Genomic DNA, 11,673 nt, shown 5'->3' with positions numbered 1-11,673 from the left:
CCGTTGTAGTGGCGTGCTAGATTGATTAAAAAAGAACCTAGAATATTTTAGCAGGAATCCGATAAAGGTGAAGATACGCATGGCACCGGGACATAAATAGAACTGTCCGACCCTAACCCTCACCTCAGAATCGAGACACCATTCAAAAGATCATCTTTCAATACACAAACATAAAAACAAAGTGGAAGCACAACATTTTTTTGCACCATTATTTTGCCAAGGGGTCAAGTATAGGAATATTCTATTCATATACTGCACAGGTGGTATATTTTTTCTGTAACTTTTCGAAGTTAGTAATAATTGTTAAAGTATTCATTATAATTTAGTTTTTTAATTCCATTATAATGGCAGTCAAACGGCTCAAAGATTTTCTCTGGTCCTAATTTCCCATTAATAACAGTTGTGATAGAATTGCTAAAAAAAAAAAAAAAAATCATTAAACTGCATTATATTTAGGAGTCAAATTAAAGGGAAAAAAATTCTCAATCATTTCATTTTTGTATATTTTTTCTACAAAAAGCGCATTGTGAGTAGTACAAAAATGGCCATTTGGGGAGGGGTCAGTTACTAGAAAAATTAAGTTAAAATGTAAAAAAAAAAAAAATGTTTTTAAATAAAAATGGCTTTACAATAGCCCGTTGACTCTGGGGTCCCCCAAATCTGGCGTGGAGGATATTTGCGGTCCCCAGCTAATATTTTATTGGCCTGTTGCATACTGTTAAAATAAAAAAAAAAATCAACATTGCTTGCATCAGAACATTGTGAGCGAGTATTAAAGCTACACGAACAAGAAAAAACTAAAAAGTTGGAATCTTGCAAGTAAAACTTAAACCATTTGCCACCATCAACACAAAGATGAGATGTAGGAAGTTATCTTTAAATATGAGTAATTGTCCATATTAGATTTGTTTTAGCATGTGAATTCCAACTTTGTCCCCAGATCCTTTAATTTTACTCTACACATTGACATTTGAAATTGTGGTAAAATTATATAGCCTCTTGCATCACATGTAGCAGTTTTTTATTGCATATCCACGTTGTGTGGTAAGTGAGTTGCCGCGAGCGCGTTCTCCATGTGCACAAAGCTCAGTGAGAAACAATCCAGGTTGCAAGTAAAATGTTTCCCTTTTTGATTTTTATGTCAATTGTGGTAACGGACACATTTCCCGGTAACTTCTCTTTTCTCTCGGCCAGCAGTTTTTGTTTTTCTTTTCTTTCTTGTCCATAACGGCCCCGCTGATAAATGAGACTTCCTCCTTGACCTTGACTAATGGCGTCCTATCAGGGCCTCGGTCCAACCACAGCTGGGCACGCAGGTCAAGGGGTCGCACTGAGGAAGATAAGCACCTGGCGGAGCAGTCTGGAGGCCCCAGATAGAGTTTGTGTCTTGCATGGTGGGGGTAAAGACGCTGGGGGGGGTGTTAACGTCAGAGGGATCGTGCAGACGTTTGGGAGTTCGATTCTGTGAAGGTCGCCTTTGTCTCGGAGCTGTAAAACAAGTCTACAGATGTTTGACTTCAGCATGATTTTCAGTATCGCTACCTGAAAAACTGCATGAGAAAGCCCTTTGACAAATGACAAGAGCTGGACTATCTCAACTAGAACAGCACTTGGAAGAGCACAGACTTCCGCCTAAAGCCAAACTGTTAATCAACTCAAAAACAAATGGAATTTTTGGATGTAGGGTGGGGAGGGGGAGGGGGAGGGGGGGAGTCCCCATTGTCATCCATTCTGATAATTTATTGTTCGTTGCGACCGAAAGCCACATTTCCACCAAGCAATAAAATTCACTTTACTTCAGGACACTTCGGTTTGGTTGCTGATGACTTTCTACTGATGGCAAGATGGCCCAGTCCACAGTCAATAGTTTGACATGTCAGCAGCAGTGAAGCTCGTACTTTGGGCTTGCCAAATAATTCAAGAAGAATAACACAACACAGCAGAGTAAGGACATGATCTTTAAATTGACTTAAAGGAAAATTCCGGTGGTTCGGAGTAACAATGTATCCAATAGGTCATGTACTCTATCTTGAAAATATGATGTTAAATCCTCTCTCATTTAATTCTAATTTGAGAAGATTTTTATCGACAATTACGAATTTTCAGTTGCGCCGCCATTTTCGCGAGTCACATGACCTACATGGTCGGATGTGACGTGTTATGCGCTGTTCCAAACGCTCGATTATGTGGGACACCGTTATGCCCGGCGCTGATTTCTGGGATTTATCCTCATCTGATGAAGAAAGAGCAGTATCGGTTGATCGAGAAGACGGAGGAATACTTCCATGCAGATTTGATCCTGTGGCTGTAAATAATGTTGAATATTTGGATGGTCCTTTGGGCGGAATGACGCGGAGCGACCTCGTCAGACTCCGCATCATTCCGCCCGTGTGTATGGAAGTATTCCTCCTTCTCCCCGATCAACCAGTACTGCTATTTCTTCATCAGAGGAGGATAAATCTGATAAATCATTGCTGGTCTTAACGGTGTCCCATGCAATCGAGCGTTTGGAACGGCATGCAGCATGTCACATCTGCGCACGTTCAGTAGGTCATGTGACTCGGAAAAATGGCGGCGCACCTGAAAATTTGTCATCGTCGATAAAAATCTTCTCAAAACACTATTAAATGAGAGAGGATTTAACATCACATTATCAAGATAGAGTATATATTACATGACCTATTGGATACATTGTTACGCCAACCCACCGGAATTTTCCTTTCAATAACAGCCTTGCCTCCTCTCAAAGTCTATTTTAGTTCTTCAAGTACGAACGGGACAAGCCGAAAGAAATACGCACATGCATTTAGACCAGAATGAGCTAGCAAACATGTTTTACGTGTTTATTTGAGTTGCAGAGTAGCGCGTTACATAATAAACTTCCCGAAGAAGTGTTATTGAGCCTATTAACTTAAGCGGAACACACACACGCACACGCACACACAAACAAGACCTTGTTTCAGCTATTGAGAATCAGAATTCCTGGTTATTAACATTATCTAAATAGCCTCCAAATTATGTTTTTAGTTTTGTTAGGGTAGTTAAAAATTCTGGAATTACACCCTTTCATTTGATTTCCAAATCATATTTGATTTATTCTATTTGGGGCACTGAACAATTGCACTTAGTTACTGTAGATCTGCAATTTGTTGCGTATCCCGCTGAACTGAACCTTGTTTCTCGGTGGAAACAAGTCATTTAAAATGACAGACATTAATCGATGGCCCTTCATGTGGATTGTAGCGCAACTTAATACGTATCTCCGCCTCAAAGAAAAATGTGTGAAGCGTATTTGCATAGCAACTAACGAGGTTTCTGCTAGGCGGAGTAAACAAAAGGTGCCAGTCCGATGCAGATAATGAGGCTTGCGCTAAACCCAACACATGCAGTAATTAGGCACGCCTTCAACACGTTTGCAAAGTGATTAGCTGCCATTATCGCGTCAATTGATGATTTTCAATAATAGAAGGCTGACATATGCCGTCACCGCGCTACTCGGTTGTGCCCTTTTGTAAGCCCCGCCTGTCAGTGTGCGGCGACATCTTTTGAACGGCGATCTTGAAACACCCGCCCAGATAAACGCAATAATTGGCCAAAGACAACAGGTTTGTAAAGGGAAGGGGGGAATGGGGGGGGCATTAGTTCACGCAAATCGATTCAGTGCAAAACAGCCAATCTGCTTTCGTGGAATTGTTGAACCTCCCGCAAGAATGAACATGTAAGTGACCTGTGCTTGACTTTTTTTTTTTTTTTCTGACCCATTTTGTCGAGCGCTGCCTCAAGCTGACGGTTATGTAGAGCACAGGTCGTCTGGTCTGAGTGTTGTTTTCACACAGCCGACACGTGGCTTGTTATTTGTGTCAGCGTTGTCCCGGTTGTGGGGAACACTTTGGAGAAAACCTTTTTCGGTCAAACGGGCCTTCGACATCACAGTCCCCCTTTCTGGGAAATCAAGCCATAACGTCAGAGTCAGCATTTCATCACCTCTGACTCTCAGACCCAAGTGAGAAGCGTGACGTTGCCCTGCCCGTAATGCGCATTCACACACCTGTTGCGGCTTTGCGCGTTCAGTTCATGAGATGCGCAATAATGTCAGCGCCTGTGTCGGAGACACAGATGATCGCTTTCGTCACAAAGGGCGACACGGGTGGTGAGTGTCTAAACTTCACATCATAGTAGCCACTCTGAGTTTAGGCATTCCAAGCATTTTCTCCATCCTTTTTCTCATCCGCTTATGCTCACAAGGGTCACGGCTGTGCCGAAGGCAATACCAGCTGTCATCGGGCAGGAGGCGGGGGTACACCCTGAACTGGTCGCTGGCCAATTGCAGGGCACATGAAGACAGACAACAGCTGCACTCATAATCACACCGTGGGGCAATTTAGAGTCTCCAATTAATGTTGCATGTTTTTGGGAATGTGCCCGTAGAAAACCCACGCAGGCACGGAGAGAACATGCAAACTCAACACAGACAGGGCCGGGAGTGAACCCGAGTCCTCAAAACTGTGAGGCCAATCCTTTAAAGCTGCTCCACTGTACCGCCAGTTTAAGCGTTTTCTAACATGAAATTAAAATGAGATAAGATTTATTTATTTTTTTATTGTTTCAACCTAACTTTTCCTGAATTGTTACAATAATGGAGCTTCTAACTGGCCCAAACCAAAGGTAGGGAGGGCTGGTTTAGTATGTTGTTTTTTTTTTTTTTTTGTTTTAAATTTAATTGGCACCAGCCAACTAGATGGTTACTCAACGAATTGACTTTACGACTGCCAATCGAGGTTTAACATTTGAGGTCAACATGCATGTTTTGGGCGTGGTGTCTTCTTCCAATTAGCCAATTTACAAAGGAGGACACAGTCTTCATGTAGCTGTTCAGGTGTGAAAATAAGACAAGGGGTGGACGAGAATAGCGGTTAGCCTCGCTAGCGTTGTCTGACACGATTGCCACAAGTCTTCATCTCAGGACTGGCGTTAAAGAACGAGAGCAATGGCATGAAATGAAAGTCTTGCTCCTTATTGGCCTGACATTTTGCTGCGCCACGCAGCGTTAAGGTTTGCCGATTCTAAAATCATCTTAATTGAAAGCAAGATAATACCAGCTGGTTTGCATGACTCCCAACAATCAAATCAACTTCAATTATTATCCTCATGATAATTTTTTATTTTTAATTGTTTGTTTTTATGTGGGCAAACGGTGGAGCAGCTGGAAAGCGTTAGCCTCACAGTTCTGAGGTCCCGGGTTCAATCCCCAACCCGGCTGTTTGGAGTTTGCATGTTCTCCCCGTGAATGCGTGGCTTTTCTCTGGGCACGCCGGTTTCCTCCCACATCCCAAAAACATACATTAATTGGACACTCTAAATTGCCCCAAGGTGTGATTGTCTCTATGTGCCCTGCAATTGGCTGGCGACCAGTTCAGGGTATAACTCGCCGCCTGCCCGTTGACAGCTGGGATAGGCTCTAGCTCTCCCCATGACCCTTGTGAGGATAAGCGGCTAAGAAAATGGATGGATGGATGGATGGATGTACGTTTTTCTATTACAGTTCGTTGAAATATGTAATTACAGGAAATCAACCTGTGAAGCAAATAAAAGTTTAGGACTGCTGTACATGGCTAAATTTTTGTTTAAACTGTCTTAATCAGCTTTGACTCACCTTGGATCACAATGTAGTCAATGCTTTTCATCGGTATGCACTTTTTAAAAAATATATACATTATCATTTACGGGAATGTATTTTGTGGTGCCGCAAACTATGGCATGCACGTCCTAGTTTGGGAACCACAGCAAGCCAGGAAAAAAAGCTGTGAAAAAGTTGTCTTAGCTCGACAGTGTTAAAAGGGGCTTCTGACTTCTGACCTCATAAATGCTCTTCTGGACAAACGAACGACAATTCCCACAGGCACAAACCGACATCTTGTAGAGTCTTCCCAGCAGTCTGGGAGCAGTTACGGGTGTCCTCTCTTTACGACCGTACTGACATACGTGGTTTCCATATAGCAAACGGCACGCAATTAAAAAGTTTGCGCAGCTGATGAAGGCCCCCATCAGTTACTGCTGTGTGGTGGCCAAGTGTCCAAATAAGTTTGTATATTGTGCGCTTCCGGAGTTTCAAATTCGGATATCTTGCCGGCCATCGAAAAATCTGCACGGTCGGGGGAATTTCCTCAGCATCTGTTATGAAATTTACCGCAAGTACGTCAATCCAGCCACATTCACTCGTGCTAATCCTCAGGTGGTGCGTGTTTACAAAGATAATGAGCTACTTATCAGATCTTAAATTGTGGTATTAATTACTCGGTTCAGAGTTATTCAAACGCAGCACCCTGAAGACACCCCGCCAGGCAGCACGACCCGACTGTTCTGCAGACCGAGCTGTCGTGAAGCTCATTATGGTGAGTGGATGTGGACACACTTGCGCGAGCACCCACACACCGATATACACGCACACATTGTAAGTGACTTTAAACTGAGCCGCCGCATACCAACCTTCACAGTTGAGCAGATTTACCGTAAAAGGCAATTCTTTGCAGAGAGTAAAAATGTACTTGAAGGAAAGAATTGACCGTAAATGCGACCCGCTGTGAGCGCTAAGTGCAGCCTGCTCCTCTCATGCATTATTAATAGCTGCTCGCTCACTGTCCTTAAAAACAACAGCCAAATGTAGTCATGTTACAGCCGCATTCGTAGTCCAAGGACTCTGCAGTTAGGTCAGCCACGTGCGTTGCATCCCTACGATTTGCAATATGTTTCAGGCAAAACACTTAGCGATTGAAAATGTTTCCTGATACAAGAATGTTGCTTGGCATCTCTCCACCTGTCCCAATCCAACTCATCTTCTGTCATCTTTCAGAGATTACGCTTGTTCTACGTCGGTACGCAAAGGACTGACAACTAATCCAAGATGCTTGACATAGCTGGGCTCAAAGGTCATTCCGGGACACGACAATTGCAGTTTTTAGCAATTTTACTGGCTGCTAATCCACAACAGGAACGCATTGTTCATCCATCTATCCTCTATCACTTATCGGCGGCAGTAGCTTTTAAATTAAAAGTTAACGTTCAAGTCTCTTTAACATTCTCCACTGTGATGAGTGTGAAAAGCATTTAACCCCTGTAAATATCAATGTAATAAAGCAACAAGCCAAGCAATGACTTTCATGCAATTTCATTTAAACAGAAAGAATCTGTCCTTGAAGCATTTAACGGCTGTACTGTATCATCGGAATTCACTTTGGAAGGAGTAATTTGCATGCTGCATTATCAGCCAAACAAGCTCAGCCCCTTCAATTAGGGAGGTTGTCTCCACAGGAATGTCACCCTCAGCTATGTGTGTTGCAGACACAGGGTTTTCGGTTCTGAGGACGCATACCAGGGATTCCAGTCATTTATGCCGTGCACATGTCCCGCAGCGGTGAGGGAATGCTCCATGAGGCCTTATCTTCATTAAATGCTCCCAGCAGCAGCAGCAGCTGCAGGCGCAAGTGTGATGTTGGGAGAAACCTGCCACCGGACATCAAATCGAGCAAACGGACCCATCAGATCGGCGACCGGCCAAAGTGGAGCGTGATGAACCCGGATTTTAAGACCGGGAAAAGAGGCGGAGTGGTGGAAAAAAATACTTAACAAGCAGCTTTGTACTTGGGTCATAGAAGAGACGCCTAAAAATTGAGAAAAGTAGAAGTTGGGGAAAAAAAAAACAGTACAGACTCTGAAATATGATTAAGCAAAAAAAAAAATTCAAGAAAAAAAAAATTTTACAGTCAAGAAATCTGAAAAAAAACATAACTGAGCACAAAAAAGTAAAACTGCATATTGCTTTTAAACAGATGAAGTCACTTTTATGCTACCAAAAATATGTTCCCATCTCTTTCCCAACATTGTGAATAGATTTTTTTCCCAAAAAAAAGAAAAAAAAAGTGTGAGGGAAATAAATACTCAAGTACAAAGGCTGGAAATATCTGCTAAAGGACAGTAACAAAGTATATGCACTTTGTAACAGAACTTCCCACCACTGTATGACAATTTAACATAAACAAAGGTGGGATGTTCAAGCGGGCAGGGTGCTGTTTTCTTTAATCTGCGTGTTAATCTCCATCCATTCTTTATCTCCTTCTTGTTGCCCGAGCACGAGATTACGACTCGGAAAACAATGGGGTTATTTCCGATAGCATTAGAAGCCAACCTTGTTTGCAATCTGGGTGATTTACGGAGACAAAAGAAAAAAGCCGAGGGTTACAATAACATCCCCTTGTGTAGAGATGATCCCCCCTCCCCCCCCCGTGTGTGAAATGTTATTTGGCAACGCTCCATCTTTCATCTTAACACCATAAATTGCTTCCATAGGGTTATTTATGAACAGTTTCTGCTCTTCTCTGGTAAAGATTATAATCCCACAATATTACTTCCATATTCCTGCTTTAAGGATGTAAATTACAGATTTAGGGATGAAAGAACAAAAAAAAGGATGTTCGCGTCAATGGAAATTATGGAACAAAGAGCAAAACATTTGTTATTAGGAGTTACGTGTAGGCCTTTAAGTCAAAGAAGTTCATCCCCTCAGCCATATTTAGCTGCGCTAACTCCACACTCATTCTCTCGTCTTTTGTTATGTTTCTATCCTTAAACTCATAAGCACATGCATAAATCCCCGGGGGGCTGTCAGCCGCCAGCCCTCGCTGCGACAAACACCCCGGGGGGGCGCGTTTACAGAGCACTGATCCTGTGGGATTGCCTATGTGTCAATAGGTAAACATGCGGATGAACTGCTCTGTTTTTCATTCTTTTTTTTTTCTGGGATGTGGCGTATTCAAACGTGGGATCGCTGATATGCCACGTGGCAAATTTGGCGGGGATGAATCGATGACGGGAAGGCTTGACTATGCAACGTCCGATGTTTACGCGGCGATTCTCCGTCACTTCCCCGTAACGAATACACTCTACAGCGAGTGTTGCTGTATTGTGTGTCACAATGGATTCATTCATGATTTGTCAAGCACAACCGCTAAAATATAACTATTAATGTGCCATCCAAATTTGCAACGGGAAACCTTCGACTGTCATGTTTGTTGTTGTTGCTGTTCGGCTGCTCCTATGTAATGGAAATCGGAGTTTCGAGAGCAGAGGTCGCTGAAATGTTTACAAGCATTCTGTTTTTAGCGAGTCGATGTTATAGTCAAGGTTTTGGGGTCCTCAAAGAACTGTCATTAAAAACAAAACGAAAAAATTACGACAGTTAGTTTTTTTCCATATGACAAAGGTGATGATTCTTTATTTGTACAAATAATGCATGTTTACTTGTATTGACAAGACAATGTTGATTTAAGATGAAATACTTTTTTTTTTAAAAACCTTTTCATTGCATTTCTCAAAAAAAAAAGGTTAGTACTGCAGAATTTTTTTTCCACCGACATTTTAGGGTATCGACTAAGTAGTGGGACAAAATATTGATATTGTACTGTACAGTTATCACTTGTGAACTACACTGCTTGATGAATGCATTTTATATCAATGCAATGGTTTGGGTAGTAGAGTTAGCAAAAAAGTGGTGGACCCAAATGCAGGGACGCAAGAGGAGGACTCCAGGAGGTTAAAATTGGTATTTAATATATAAAAAAAAAGATAAACACGCTTTTGTAATAGAATCAAAAAGCTAATCATGATTTCTGTATGGTGTTGTGACTTTATACGTTTATGACATTATTTAATGATAATATGAGGGGGGAAAGCAGCTATGCTAAATGATAAGAACATTTGTTGAGAGTCAGCACTTCCGCCAAAAGATGCTTAGTTAAGTGGATTCGTCCCTTTTGTAACGTGGCTGAACATTTGCCAACTGTCTGGTTTTGTCAGTAAAAGCGGACAGTAGCAGGGTACATACAGACAGCCTCACATTTATACCACCACTGAGTGGGAACTGATCCCTCGCCACCTGCAACAAGGTCAGGCAAATGTAGCACTACACCGTCAACGAATAACTGCATTTTATCTGCTTCTTTGCTGGTCTGTCAAAATGTTGCTTTAAGTGAAACTGTTTCACGGTGAAAAAAAAAAAAAAAAAAAAAAGCCTGGGCAAACGCTGTTCTAAGACAGTGAAATGTTTCACAATGCTCCACGCTATGCCCACATCTTTTTATAACGTTGCCTCAGCTGATGTAATTGCTGCATGTTCAGTGGCGACATTGTCGAACCGTGCCAATCAACAACATGTGACCCAGTTTAAACTGCCCCTCAAAGGTCAACGGTCAGAGAGCAATCCACAAGTCCAGACTTTACTACTCTGTGTTAAGAAGCGCAGCGTAGCAAGTGCACAAAGGGAGCCCTGTGCTGATGCAACAAAAGGCAACAGAGAACATCAAAGACATGTGTTCGAAGGAACCAGCCAGAGGCGCGCATGTTCTCATGTATGCATTTGTGCATGGCAGCCAAAGCACACATCGGTCCGTGTGTGATTGTATCACCCCCTGCAGCGCTGGACTCAGAGTCCCAGTGCAAGTCCCACAGAGGGGCTGGCTGTGCTCTCTGGATAATCAGCTGCTACGGGCCTTGATTAGCTCGGGAACATTGTAAACGTTATTCAGTTTCAGCTGTCCTGCGATGGAACTCTGCACATCGCAGAATAAATACTTTGTCTGCCCGAGGGGAGTCGGGTGTGGAGAAGGCCTTGTTCGCTGCTTGTAAGAAGAGGGAGAGGGGGGGGGGGGGTGTAAGAGCAACCACGCCACCCCCTTGATGGAGAATTCATATTCCACACAAACAGAGTTGTTTGCTTTCAAGGCTCTCACAGTTCTGTTACTTTCTTTTCTTCCTCCTCCCACCCTCTGCGATTCACTTCTAAACCTCCACACTCAACAAAAGGGCCGGTCAGAGGAGATGATAAAGAAAGGCATGTCTTATAATGCCATGCAAACACAATCAGTACATTTTCCGCCACGCAGGAGACCTCCAGTTGCTCCTCCAGAAGCGCTGTCATGTGAGACCACAAGACTAATGACAGCATACGCGAGTCACGTTATTCACATTGCCGGCTATTGATAGTCATAGGAGGCTGAGCTGTCCTGTCATAATGAGCGTGCGGTTGAGTGGCATGACTGCGAGATGAGGCAGCGTGAAGTGGGCAGTGGTCACTCTAAAGCAGAAGATCAGCTGCAGTGGGAGGACAGTGGGAACTTGTGCGCCCACATTCTGTGGGAGTGTGTGTAAATCAGTCTTCTGGAGGCATGAAACACAACAGTAGGTTGCAACTAAGAATATTTGCCTTGCATTCAGTAAAGCTGTGGTCCCCAACCACCTGTCTGCAGACCGTCTTTTCAATAAACTAATCCAGTTCGTTACATCGACTGAAAAAAAATTCTTTTGAATGAAATTTTGCAAACAGAAAAAAATCACACAATATCAGGGGTCCTACATTGCAACAGAAAAGACACTCAACAGTTGTCCGAGATTAAGATGAACCGAGTTTTGGGAAACAAAGAACAAGCGAAAGGAAGGGCAAACCTCCGACCTGCGCGAGACAAACGCTTGGATTCAGTTGATCATCCACAAATAAACCGTCGTTATCAAGAGAGCAGATGGAAACCCTACTTTTTCTATCGGTTTCACTTTTGTGGATTTCAGTCCTGCCCCTTGACAGCGTAGGTACTTTGCATGGCTTCGATACGGTTTCCACAGTTTTCA

The 11,673-nt window shown here is 42.9% G+C and overlaps 1 long non-coding RNA gene across 5 annotated transcripts in view; it reads right to left on the bottom strand.

Moving 5' to 3' along the window:
• LOC133499430 (uncharacterized) overlaps positions 1 to 11,673 on the bottom strand; it is a 240,582-nt gene that overhangs the window by 185,110 nt on the left and 43,799 nt on the right. The window lies entirely within an intron of this gene.

This window comes from Syngnathoides biaculeatus, chromosome 4 (genome assembly GCF_019802595.1).
Source record: "Syngnathoides biaculeatus isolate LvHL_M chromosome 4, ASM1980259v1, whole genome shotgun sequence".
NCBI classification, from domain to species: domain Eukaryota; kingdom Metazoa; phylum Chordata; class Actinopteri; order Syngnathiformes; family Syngnathidae; genus Syngnathoides; species Syngnathoides biaculeatus.
This window is presented reverse-complemented; position numbering and strand designations above follow the sequence as displayed.